We start from the raw sequence: 12,449 nt of genomic DNA, 5'->3' as shown, positions 1-12,449 counted from the left end.
TTGATTAATCTTTTCCCAAGCCAGTATTCTGGAACTTCCTCAAACACTGTAATTTTCCAAAAGGAATCAAGATAAACCATTTTGTTGAACTCTTCATTGAATAATTATTAAAATTAATGAGATCTACTATCTAATCACTATATATTCTATCTCTTTTTTCCTTTCAAATTTGTTACATCTATAATGAAAATAAAAGATATTTTTAGTGGTCAAAAGACATGAGATGATTAATCGCATACCTACTAATGACATTTTAAAAGTACCTCAGCCCAGAAATGTGACACTACAATCATTAAAAATCAGATTCAATTTTCATAGATACTAATCTTAAACTTCATGCTGCTGGCAGAAACACAGAATTATATCCAGTTAGCTCAGATGCTCTGGATAATGAAAAAGCTCAATTCTATGGTGCTGCCAGAAAATAATATGCTCTTAGAAATTCTGCAAGTTGAATAGGGAGATAACTGATCAGAATATGACAAAGTGATGTTACAAATTGTTCAGAACAGAAAAATTCCAGATCCAATGAGATTTTTTTTTCAGACACTGATTGAGGTCCAAGAGCAGCATAATGGCACCAAATGGATAAAAACAACAATAAAGTCACTTTTCATGCATAATGCATAGGCATTCTCTATTGGAGTTGATATCACCATCTGGTGTCTAATTATTCCTGCCTCACACCACACCGTGGTATGCACCTAGTGGAATGACTGTACATTATAATAACTCAGTACAGAGACTTTTTGCTAATTATAGGGTGCTAGTTGTTGTTGCTGTTGTTTTAAAGACCATGGAAATCCCAAGAAATTTAGAGTTCATAAAGAGAACTCTACTTAACTTTTATTTTTCTAAATGATCTATTGTTCCTTTATTTTTAGTTTCTTCTAAGATCTGAATCAAACAATTATGTAAGGTCCTGCTTCTCTGTTCTCATCACATCATCCTTTGTTCAAACTATATCTTTTTTTTCAAACTGAAAATTATTTATTTACTTATTCATACACACTTTCAAGTTATAGAACAGTTATTTTTTTCTCTCAAAGAAAAGAAACAATTCTTATGATACCAGATATTTATTCATTCATTCATTTATTCATCAGTCAATAGGCATTCAACTATCATTTATTTGCTGGTGATCTTGTAATTTAGTCAGGGCTTAGAGGCAAGCTGAGTTTTAGGAAGTATTTACTGGAGGGACAGAGGATCAGATGGAGATCCCTTACCTGGATTAAACAATGGTCTGGCTTCACCTGGTAATTTAGGTGGGATGATCAGTTGAGGACCTCGATTATCTTCTACATAGGCCTCTGTATGGCTGTTTGGGCTTCTTCACAGAATGGCAGCTAAGTTAAAAAAGAAAGGAATTGTAAACTGTCAGTCTTTTTATAGTTTAGGCCCATAATTGGCATAGTATCACTTCCACCATATTCTGTGTAAGAAGATAGAGGTCAAGTCCAGATTCAATAAACTGAAGAATTAGACTGTACTTCTTAGAGTTATATTTTTGGCTTTCATTAATTAACTTGTTGGTATAAAATTTATCAAGCAAATATAATCCTGGGAAGAATTAAGGGAGTAATGTAGAGGCTTATTTCTCTTAAAATTTGGAGTAATGTATGTAAAACTCCATTTTAATACCATGGTACTAAGAAAGAAATTCTCTATTCCAATGGAATATCTTAAAGACAGGGTTTAAATCTAGATTTCCTGAAACAGTTTGCGCTATTCAATAGAAAATTGTGTTTAAATCATAAATACATTTAGGCAAATTTGCATTTCAAATCAAATTCTATGTATATAGTAAAGATTGGGAAAATATCTATTATGCACCATAATGTGATAAATATTTTATATAATACTTTATTCAATTGCAACAACAAAACATTCAGGTAAAATTATTATCCTTATAAAAAAGTGAGGCTAAAGGAAATGAGCAGTTTATCTGAGGTTGTGCAGCTAATATGTAGAGTATTTTGGATTCAAGCCCAGACTGCCTTTCTCCAAATTCGTAGTGCTATACGGTAATGCCTAAGCACAAGTTGAATATAAAGTTTCAAAAAATGTGTTTTCATCTACATACCTTCTGATATAGTTGGTGTCCACTTACAAATAAAACTGATTATTATTTACCATAAGGAGGCTTGAGAGTCTGGTAACACAGTTTCTATTCCCCCACACCTACCTCCCAAACCTGGTCAATGAATTATTCAACCAAGTTTCACTTTATACAAATATTTCAACTTATAAAGCAGTTTGCAATGAAAATATGTATTAGCAGATAGGTGTATCACAAATTAATATGTAGGATAAAACAGGGAAAACTCAGAGATAAAAGCATGTATGTTTAAAGATTAGATTTCGGGTACTAAATTCTAGGCTAAATCATCTACTTGCTTAAATATTTACTTTCTCCATGCCTTCTTTTCCTGTTTCTTAAACTCTATGCTGGACAGTAATAGGATTTTATACACAAGGCTGATAGCTTAGTAGATAATGAGGGGAAAAGGTTATAGAAATCCTATATGAAAAATGTATGAAAACAATGAATTTGGTGAAAAGTGAATGGGAAAACCCATATCTGTAATACTAGGTCAACTGTAATCATGTTGGAAAATTTCCCTGTGAGTCCTTTGCTCTTCATTTCTCTGTTATGCTAAGGGAAAATTACATGAAAGCAGGTTATAGTTATACTTTAAGACAATTATTTCAAGACCATTTGAGAGCAGAGAAGTACTGAAGAGTTTTTTGAATTATTACAGTTGTATTTTTTAGAACGTTTCTCCATTAACGTTAATTATGTTTTCCCTAGAGTCATGAGCTTAGGAGCCTCTTGAAAAGGCAAATTCATTCACCATCAGATGAATGTTTTAACTTTTCAATTCATTACTATTTGACCTGAAACATTTAGAATTGCTCATTTTTCTTTTTTATAAAGAAGCTTTATTGAGATAAAACTTATGGACCATAAAGTTTGCCCAAGTAAAGTTATAATTCAATGGTTTTTAGTTTGTCTACTGAGTTTTGAGATTATAACCATACTCTTAGAAGGTTTTTATCACTCCAAAAGGAAACCATTTACCAAATAGCTACTGCTCTCCATTCTCTCATCCTCCCATCCCCAGTCCTAGGCAACCTACTTTATTTTGATTGGTCTTTCATTTTAGACAGAGAAGCGGGAAAATAATTATCAGATTATGGATAAAATATTGTGCAACTCATAGGTCTAGATTGCCCGTGTTTCTATCTCGTGCTAACATGGTAAAGACCATGCAATACAGCTTTAAGTGCATCCTACGAAACAATCTAAATCTTTTTAATGAAATACAGGACTATAACCATGGGAGCTAGCTAGTTTCACCTTTAGCTCAATCATCCTGCATTACAGTTGCTTTCGGAAGCCCAACTGGGGATAACTATAGAGAAGACCATATACTTGTTTTGCATTCTTATTTTACAACCCTATTTTCTTCATATCCTCCATTTCTCAAACATGTTTATGTATTTATACTGATTCCCAAGAGTTATTTAAAAAAAAAAATTCTCTCCACCTGGTCCCTGACAGTCACCACTCTAATTTCACTCACCCAGCATTCCTGTGTATCTCCTCTTCCAATTCCTACTCCATCAAAAATCTTTGATTTTATTTTGTTTTTCACAAATACTCTGTATCCAGACTTCTGATTTACTTCACCCAGACTCTTTTTTACTTTGTCACCTTTAATAATTTATTTTCCTCACTGTTCCCAGAAGTAACATCTCATTTCCTTAACAAAACCCTCACTGGGTCCCTGTTTTTTTTTAGTTCAGTTTATTAAACATGTCTTGCATAACTTAATGTAAATGATGCCCCTCGCAATTTATCAGCCGTGTATCTGTGCATGTAGTGCTAGCTTTCTTGTTGTTAAAATAAAATAAATATATAATACATATTTTTTCTGATGCTTTTGCTATTGCCATGTAGCACAATATAATAAAATGGCTAGAAATAGACTTGGGGTCATTTGATAGACATGAGTTCCCAATTCTGACTTTAACTTCTAAGTCATTTGAATTATTTAAACTACAAGTTCCTCATCTGTGAAAAAAATAATGATAAACTGACCTCATGGAGTAATAAAGAGAAAATAATAATACATTCAAACACTTAGCATAATGCCAAAAAAAGGTCAATAATATTAGCAGTCATATTATATTTTTATAATTCACCCACATTAAGCCTTCACTACACTTTTTTTGGGGGGGTGGATCTGGGTATAATTCATTTAAAATACTATTTTATGGGAGAGTAAATTTGAAATGACAAACTGACTTACATACACCAATTTTTTTCTATAGCAGTCAACTTGAGATTTGCTAAAGACTTGCTGCATAAAAATAACATGTTATAAGATAACCTAGTTGATTCTCTGTCCTTTAGTCAGAAATATACACAAATTCATCTGCTTCTTAAATGACTCCAATGAGTTTGATGCTATTTAATTTTTTCTTAAAAAACTAAATGGAATCAAAATTTCTTCTAATATACAGGTGCCCTCAAAACTTGTTGGAAATAAGGAGAAAAAACATACAAAAGAGGCATAACCTTGTTATGCCATTATGGAAATATTTTCCTATGAATCTGACAGAATAATATATGCTTTTATCTCTCAGCATGAATTAAATTTTACTAAATCATTTTTTGCAGGAAACATGTGTTTGCTCTAAACTAACCTGATAATTAAGATCTGAGGAAATAGGTAATGGAGGCAAGTTCTGTAATCCATTTCTTATTTAAATTGATTAACCCTCATTGTGACCGCTTTGACTACAATCCCTATACATACCTTTGCTTGGTTGTAATCCCCCTATATGTTTGCTTTTTAAAGTGAAACAATACCTTCTTAATTGTTTGAGGTCCATTTTCCTCCCGGTTTGTAAGTTTCCTGAAAGCAGGCATTTTGTCTCTCTTATCATTGCTAATCTCCGTAATAAATTGTTTGAATGAATAAATAAAAGGGTGAATTCAAAAGAATATTCAGACCTAGGCATCTGGAAATAATTCTCTGTTCCAAATTGGTTCCTTTGAGAAGAATAAGAAGGATTTGGTATCTGAAATCACATAATATATTTTATTCTCATGTATGTGTGCATGAAGCCATATATACTTTCCATGGCCATGTTAAAATCAGTCACATATCTTGTGTAGAGCTAGATTGTCGATTAAACCTATTTCCCCCCTTGATGCCCTGGGGAATTTAACTAGCTATGTAGCACCCCTCACAGCATATTGCCTGAATAAGGCTTACAGTGGTCTTGTTCTCTATAGAACATAAGCATCATTTCTCTGATCTACTTCAAGAATAAGAGTATAAACATATTTTTTTAATATTCACTGAAAACTTTACTTGAACACAATATGCGAGGTTCTTTGGCTAATATAATTAAAAGTTTTAATTGAAAATTTTGTAAAATAATTTTTAATATAATATTACAGATAAAAAATGACTAAGAGAGAGTTTTAAATGGGGAAACTATAGGAACTGGTTTTCTACTAGGTTGACCAAGGCAAATTAAATTATAGAAAGGCCTTCCTAATTTTTAAAAAGAAAAGAATATTGAGAGTTTTCTCCATTTTATTTAGAGTTTCTCACATTAGTTTTTCTTTAACCTTTGGCACCTGCTAGAAAGAGCAAATGTCAAAATGAACAGCCATGTAGCAAATGGACAGTAACTGAAGAATTTGGGAGTAATTTGATCATGGTAAGTTTGAAATTCCCTTTTCTTTTGCCTCATAAAATTATTTAGTTTGCATCCAAAGTGTCATAGCAATAATTATTTTCTACTAGCACAATTCATTTTAAATTTATATTATGAAGCTATTACGCCAATATTACATGATGCAATGCTAAAAAAGGAAGGAAGGAAGGAAGGAAGGAAGGAAGGAAGGAAGGAAGGAAGGAAGGAAGGAAGGGAGGGAGGGAGAAGACCATCTGACATTCATGATTTATGTAGTCTGCTACCTGGTCCTATGTGAGATTCAGTAGGGCAAAATATGAAACCACATATGTATTAATCCCAGCCAAATGTCTTGAAAGCAGGGCCAATATTTCTTTTTACTGTGCCTCCTCCCTTCACTAGATAGCATTGTTCATAGTCATTTCTATTTTTTTGAATAGGTGAACAAAGCACCACCTGATGTCCCATAAAAAGCATTTGTATGATCTGGAAAGTGTAAAAGTGTGTGTGTGTGTGTGTGTGTGTGTGTGTGTGTGTGTGTGTGTGTGTGTGTGTTGGGAAAGAGAGAGAAGGAGAGAGAGGGAGAGAGAGAAAAAAGAGAGAGAGTGTGAGGGAGAGAAAGAGATTAAACAATCCAAATAAAAGTCTGATATATTATTGTCCTCCTTGCCTAAAATATGTAAAAGATACAAAAAACAGTTTGATTTTTTTTTTTTTGGTCAATATGATTTTAGCAGAAAATTTTGATAGTAGGGCATTTTTATTTTATTTTAAGAGAGTGTCCCTATTTCTACATCAATAATTTTAAAATGAGGGTCTTTGTAGCAGTTGGCAAGAAACCCAAAGGAGAGCTATCTATAGACACCAGCTGATGCTCAAGCAAGGCTGCACAGGGTGCTGTTCTGCTGGTGGCCATGATGGGTTTAGGGGCTGAAATACTGCTTTTAAGTTCAGAAACATGGTTTGGTTGCTATAGCCAAATGTAATGAGTTACTCAGGACCTAACATGCTTATTAAATCATAAGCAATCCTCTGGGAAACCTCAAACATTTGTAATATCTGCTAACTCAGGCATTCATTCCTTCCCACAAACTTTTCTCTAACTAGAATACCCTCTCCCAAGTGTTCTCCTGACAAACTGTTAAAATCTTCCAGGCTCAGCTCAGATACTAGCTAAACTGTAAATGATTCCCTGGCTCTGGAGTTCCTCCTGTGTGCCAAACTGCATTCTAGATAAAACTCCCTTATAATAAAAAACTCATGTTGTTATTTGTTTGTTAGCCTGCCTGCCTCTTCTATAGTGTAATCTTGCTGTGTAGATGGGGGGCATCTATCTGTGATCCTTCATTTCTGTGTCACTGACATCTGACCAAATTCCTGAAGAATTGATAAGCAAACAATATTTAAAGAAATCAAAGAAAGAACATGGAAAAATAAAAAGATGAGAGTATAATCTTATTAAAGTTATATGCAAATACACAAGTTATTTAATAATATTTGCATTTATTGAGCAGATCCTTCCCTCTGTAGCTATTTGGATGGCAATTAGAGAATCAAACTTTAGGAAAGTGAATTTGGTTATCTTGATGCATAAAATGGACAAATGGATAATGGAATAGCCCAATAAATAATTATATACCAACCCCAACCACCAGACAGAACCACTCTGCTGCTCCACCCTTTGCATTCAGTAGGACTCAGCAAGACCAATAGAACCTATTTTGGGGTGGAGTGGTCAACTCTTTTCTAGATTTTAACACTTTTACCTTCCTCTCACCTACCTTTCTACTCACAACTTGTATTTTTAGGTGCTATTTGCAGACCTTCCTTATATACATATTTATATTGTAAACATAGGTTGGGATTCAATTTTATGGTAGATTTAATGCAATGATATTTTTATAGTGCTTAATATCATGTCTGACACCTAATAAACACTATATATTGCTAAATAAATGAAATGTAGTCATATTCATATTCAGGTGATTTCTTTATCTAATGTATTATCAATACAATGTGTTCATTTTTCCTAGGATCAGAGTCACTATTTGTAACCATTAAATCTGTTTCATTGCAAATTTATGTTACCAGAAATATAAATATAAAGATTTTAAGAGAAAACATCAACGTGTTCTGAATTACTCTTTTATAATACTTTTTAGCCCAATTAATCGTTTCTGATTGATTAGCTTACAACAACATAAAAAGAACAGTATTGATGTTTAGGCATTCAATAAAAGTAGAATTAATTCAAATAAAGAAACTATGATGGCATGCCTTTAATTTGATTCTGTGAATCCATTCATTTTATATCTATTTCTAATTATTCAGTCTTTTAGAAATGATTGCAAGGTACAAATTCTATTTCAATTTTTGTGTGAAAGATGTCACTGTACTTCTACCTGTACCACCAAGAAGTTCTGCAATCCTAGCCAGGAGATATAGCCTGTGAATCTAAGCTTCCTCTTCTGTGAAATATGTTAATTGAATTAATTAATCTCTCACTTTCCTTCCAGAGATGAGAGTCTATTGTGCTATTGGTAATGGAATGTTATCAGGGATACACACGACTTCAGAGTTACCATACAGTGTCCAGAACAACATGGCAAAATATTTTCAGAGTAATTTCCCCCTTGATAGATACTCCCCATTCTTGCAACATTCATCATTTAAATTGACACGTGCAAGCTCAAAGCTCAATTAAAAATGATTAGAGACATATTAGATAAAATTATAAGGCTATATGTAGACACATTTGAAAAAATCCTCCAAGACTTAATTAAATATGCATTGCAAATATCTACCTACTTTTCTGTATCTCTCACAAAAATTAAAACACTTTGAGATATGGGTGCATCTATCATTCATTTTATTTCTTCAGTGCCTCATAAGTAGTAGGAATATAATACATGTTGAATGAATACGGAATAAATAAAAATAAATTTTACATACTTCACATACATATCACATTTGTTCTTGCTATTACTTGGAAATATATAAGCAACTTACATTATTATAAAATTCCATATATGAATACCAAAGTATAAGAGACTCTGGGAACAGTAGTGAAGTAGGCCAAAGTTGTATTTAACAACTTCAGGACATTTTTTCTCAAATTAATTGGCTAGATGCCCAGATACCAGTGCTTTATGTTCCTTCAAATCTTCTTGCACACATCCATGGTAACTTTCACACAAAATTGTGTGTGTGTGTGTGTGTGTGTGTGTGTGTGTGTGTGTGTAGTATGCTGAGGATGATGGATGGATATATCCAACAAACAATGTGTTGATGCATTTTATTCAATTACTTATATTTGATATCTGAGTGTTCCAAGCTGCATCTAAAAATAATAATGTTAAGTATTGTAAAGAATTTTTAAAAATGACCCACTGTCACTCAGATCCAGACCTTACATTTTAATAAAAGAGCTCCTAAAGGGTAAATATATAGACCTGTGGCGGGGGGGGGGTAGGGGGGGGGGGGGGGGGGGGGGGGGCGCGATGTTAATTCCCACCCCACCAGTGTTCCTCTACTCAGCTTTTACCTATAACTGGATTGCATTTTGTTCTCTAATTTCTACCTCCTTGGAAGAGTTCAGGCTCCTCACAACAGTCAACACAAGCCTACTAGTTCTGCTGCTTCTGTCAGTTCTTACAGACCCCAGAATATTCCAGACAGTAAAATGGCCATTGCTAACTATCAAAATATTTGAATCATAACAGCCAGGCAAATGCTAATTTCTTTGGAAAATTATCCATTCTCTTTTCAATAGTAAATTTATTTTAAATTAGAAAAAAGTGATATTTGCAAATCTTATCAAGCCAATGAAGTAGTCTCTATGCCATTTTTAATTTGAGAGTATTATAAAACTATCCTTATGAATTAATTTGTTTCAGATTCTGAAAAATAATAGAGCTCCATTAAAGAATGAATTTCAACCGTGCCTATAATTTCAATTTAAAAAAGAGATGCAGAGTGTCTTGTACCCAGATAAGCCACTACTACTTTAATACAGGCATTGTCCTACTAGTCGTCTGCACATATCTAAAAGCAACATAGGGACCAACCTTGATCATATACACAATACACATTCCCTTCCTCTCCTGCCCTCACAAATCTATTAATTAGTCCAGCCCAAGGCATGACTCAGTAGTTGACCATCAACCAGGAAGTCATGGTTAGATTCCCAGTCAGGGCACATGCTGAGGTTGTGGGCTCTATCCCCAGTAGGGGGCGTGCAGGAGGTAGCGGATGGATGATTCTCTCACCATTGATGTTTCTATCTCTTTCTCCCTCCCCCTTCCTCTCTGGAATCAATAAAAATATATTTAAAAAAATAAAATAAAAAATACATTCATTAAATGTGATGGTCTTGAAAATTCAACCTACTTTTTTATAGAAAAGGAATTTAGGAATAATATAGAAATCCTCACCCTGCAATTGCTTTTGATGTAGAACAGTTTGCTCTCTTACTCCCCCTTTGCCGATCCAAAAGAACCTGAAGTGCACAATTTCTGTTTTTTTCTTTTGCGTTTGGGCTACCTATAGCCTTCTTAAGGCTGAGGTAAGACCAGAGAAACTTCTGTAAAATGCAGATCAGATTTGCTGTGCTCAAAGAAATGAGCTTTAAAATAAGCATTTTCTCATCAGTATTCTGTACCACCATCTTAGATTGAAGAAGAAAAACAGTGAACCTAAGAAGGGAAGATAAAAGGCAATGACTCCCAGGGGGTAATACGTGCTTCTTCACTGAGTTTAAAGTAAGAAGAGAGGGAAATAGTCCCACAGCCTTGTCTGGGTGAGATAACTTTGGATCATGTTAATGTACGAATATTTGTATGACATCCACTTTCAGGGCACCAGATGGAATATACCTAGTTGTAGAGAGAAGGCTTATGGGTTCTGTGGACACAAGCTGAGCACCAACTGAGGGACAGAGTTGTCAAACTACTCAGTGGCTAGGGCTGCGTTGTGATAACCAAATTCACCACATGGTAACACGGTAAAATCCAGAAGCACTGACGATATTTTGAATTCTCTCTTCCTTTCTGTCTCAATATAGATACAGTTTTAAATCTGCAAATTCTTTTATTTGTTTTCGTAAGGTACTTTTCTCTATGAATTTTCTCTCAATGTCAAATTCTCTATGACATGTACTCAAAAGCTAACTCAGTAATTTCTCTCAATCAACTTGCAATTAAACTGCAGTTATAGTTTTCTAACAACTTGTCCTCCCTGCATTTGTAATCAATCAATGGCACATCATAAAACTATAAAGATGTTGTTTTCCTCAAACATTATTGTCTTCACATCATTTGCCAATTTAAGAAATTTCAAAAGTGTTGTATGGCATGTCTAATCATGACAATGATAAATATTATATTATAGATGCTTACAACTCATAATCTCCCTCCTTTTGAGAAACGTTAGTCCCAAGGAAAATCTTTCAGTTTTCCCTCAGAGTTGATCAGGGCATTAATTGATCCAGATTGAAGAAGCAAAAAGGGGCTAACCTATCTTAGCAGGGATTGCCCGTTAATCATCCAGAGCTTTAGGTCCCATCACTGTCTTCTCCCCTCACCCTCTGCCACCTGACTCATGCTTTGCCTATGGAAAATCTGCCTTGCAAAGAGCTCTAAAAGGAGGGTGGGAAGTCGGAGACCTGATGGTAGGTGAATGCCATGAAAAGAAGACACAGCCCTAAGCAAGGTGGCACAGGACATAACCAGTTGGGTATTTATCCAGGAGCTGAGGTTTCCCTGGATACATTCCCACTGTTAGAGAAGTTTAGCTTCATTTAAGAAGTTTTGTTACAAGATATAATAGGTATTACACTCCCCCGCCCCCCCCCCCACACACACACTTGTGGTCTCTCTTTCCTTCATCCCAAGAAACTACATTTAAAACTCCACAGAGGTAAATATGTCCACTGCTCTTGAGATAAAAATTGAGGAGATAAGCTATTCTAAATGGAATATTTACAATAAGAGTCTCGGTATATACCATACTATATATTTTCAATAGTTTCAGAAATTTTAAGAAAAAAATCCCAATATTGACATACACATTTTTTCCTAAATATATTTTTATTGATTTCAGAGAGAAAGGAAGATGGAGAGAGAGAGAGAGAGAGAGAGAGAGAGAGAGAGAGAGAGAGAGAGAGAGACATCAATGATGAAAGAGAATCTTCAATCAGCTGCCTCCTGCATGCCCCATTCTGAGGATTGAGGCCACAACCAGGCATGCACCCTGACTGGAAATCCAGCCATAACCTCCTGGTTCATAGGCCAATGCTCAACCATTGAGCCATGCCAGCAGGCATCATATACATTCTTAAGGGAATGAGATCTTTCTTCTATAGAGAAAGAGATATGGAAAGTGTTTTTGATGCTTTCAAGAGTCTTGCCAGGCTTCTCAGTCTGGTCCTAGTCTTCAGAAGTCTGAACTCACGCCAATGGACACCAGGATTACTACATGGTCCCAGAGGAGATAACAATTTATTAGAGTATAGACCAAGAATAGAAAATGAATACTTGAGTCTTGCCCTGGCCGGTGTTTCTCAGTGGGTAGAGCATTGGCCCACACCCCTAAGGCTCATGGGTGCAATTTCCTTTCAAGCGCACATACCTGGGTTGCAGGTTCCACCCCTGGCCTGGGTTCGCATGTGTGCAGGAGGCACCCAATCAATGTGTCTCTCTTACATAGATGTTTCTCTCTCTCCTCTGTCT

This window comes from Myotis davidii, unplaced genomic scaffold, assembly GCF_000327345.1.
Source record: "Myotis davidii unplaced genomic scaffold, ASM32734v1 scaffold269, whole genome shotgun sequence".
NCBI lineage: Eukaryota > Metazoa > Chordata > Mammalia > Chiroptera > Vespertilionidae > Myotis > Myotis davidii.
Note: the sequence above shows the minus strand (reverse complement) of the source record.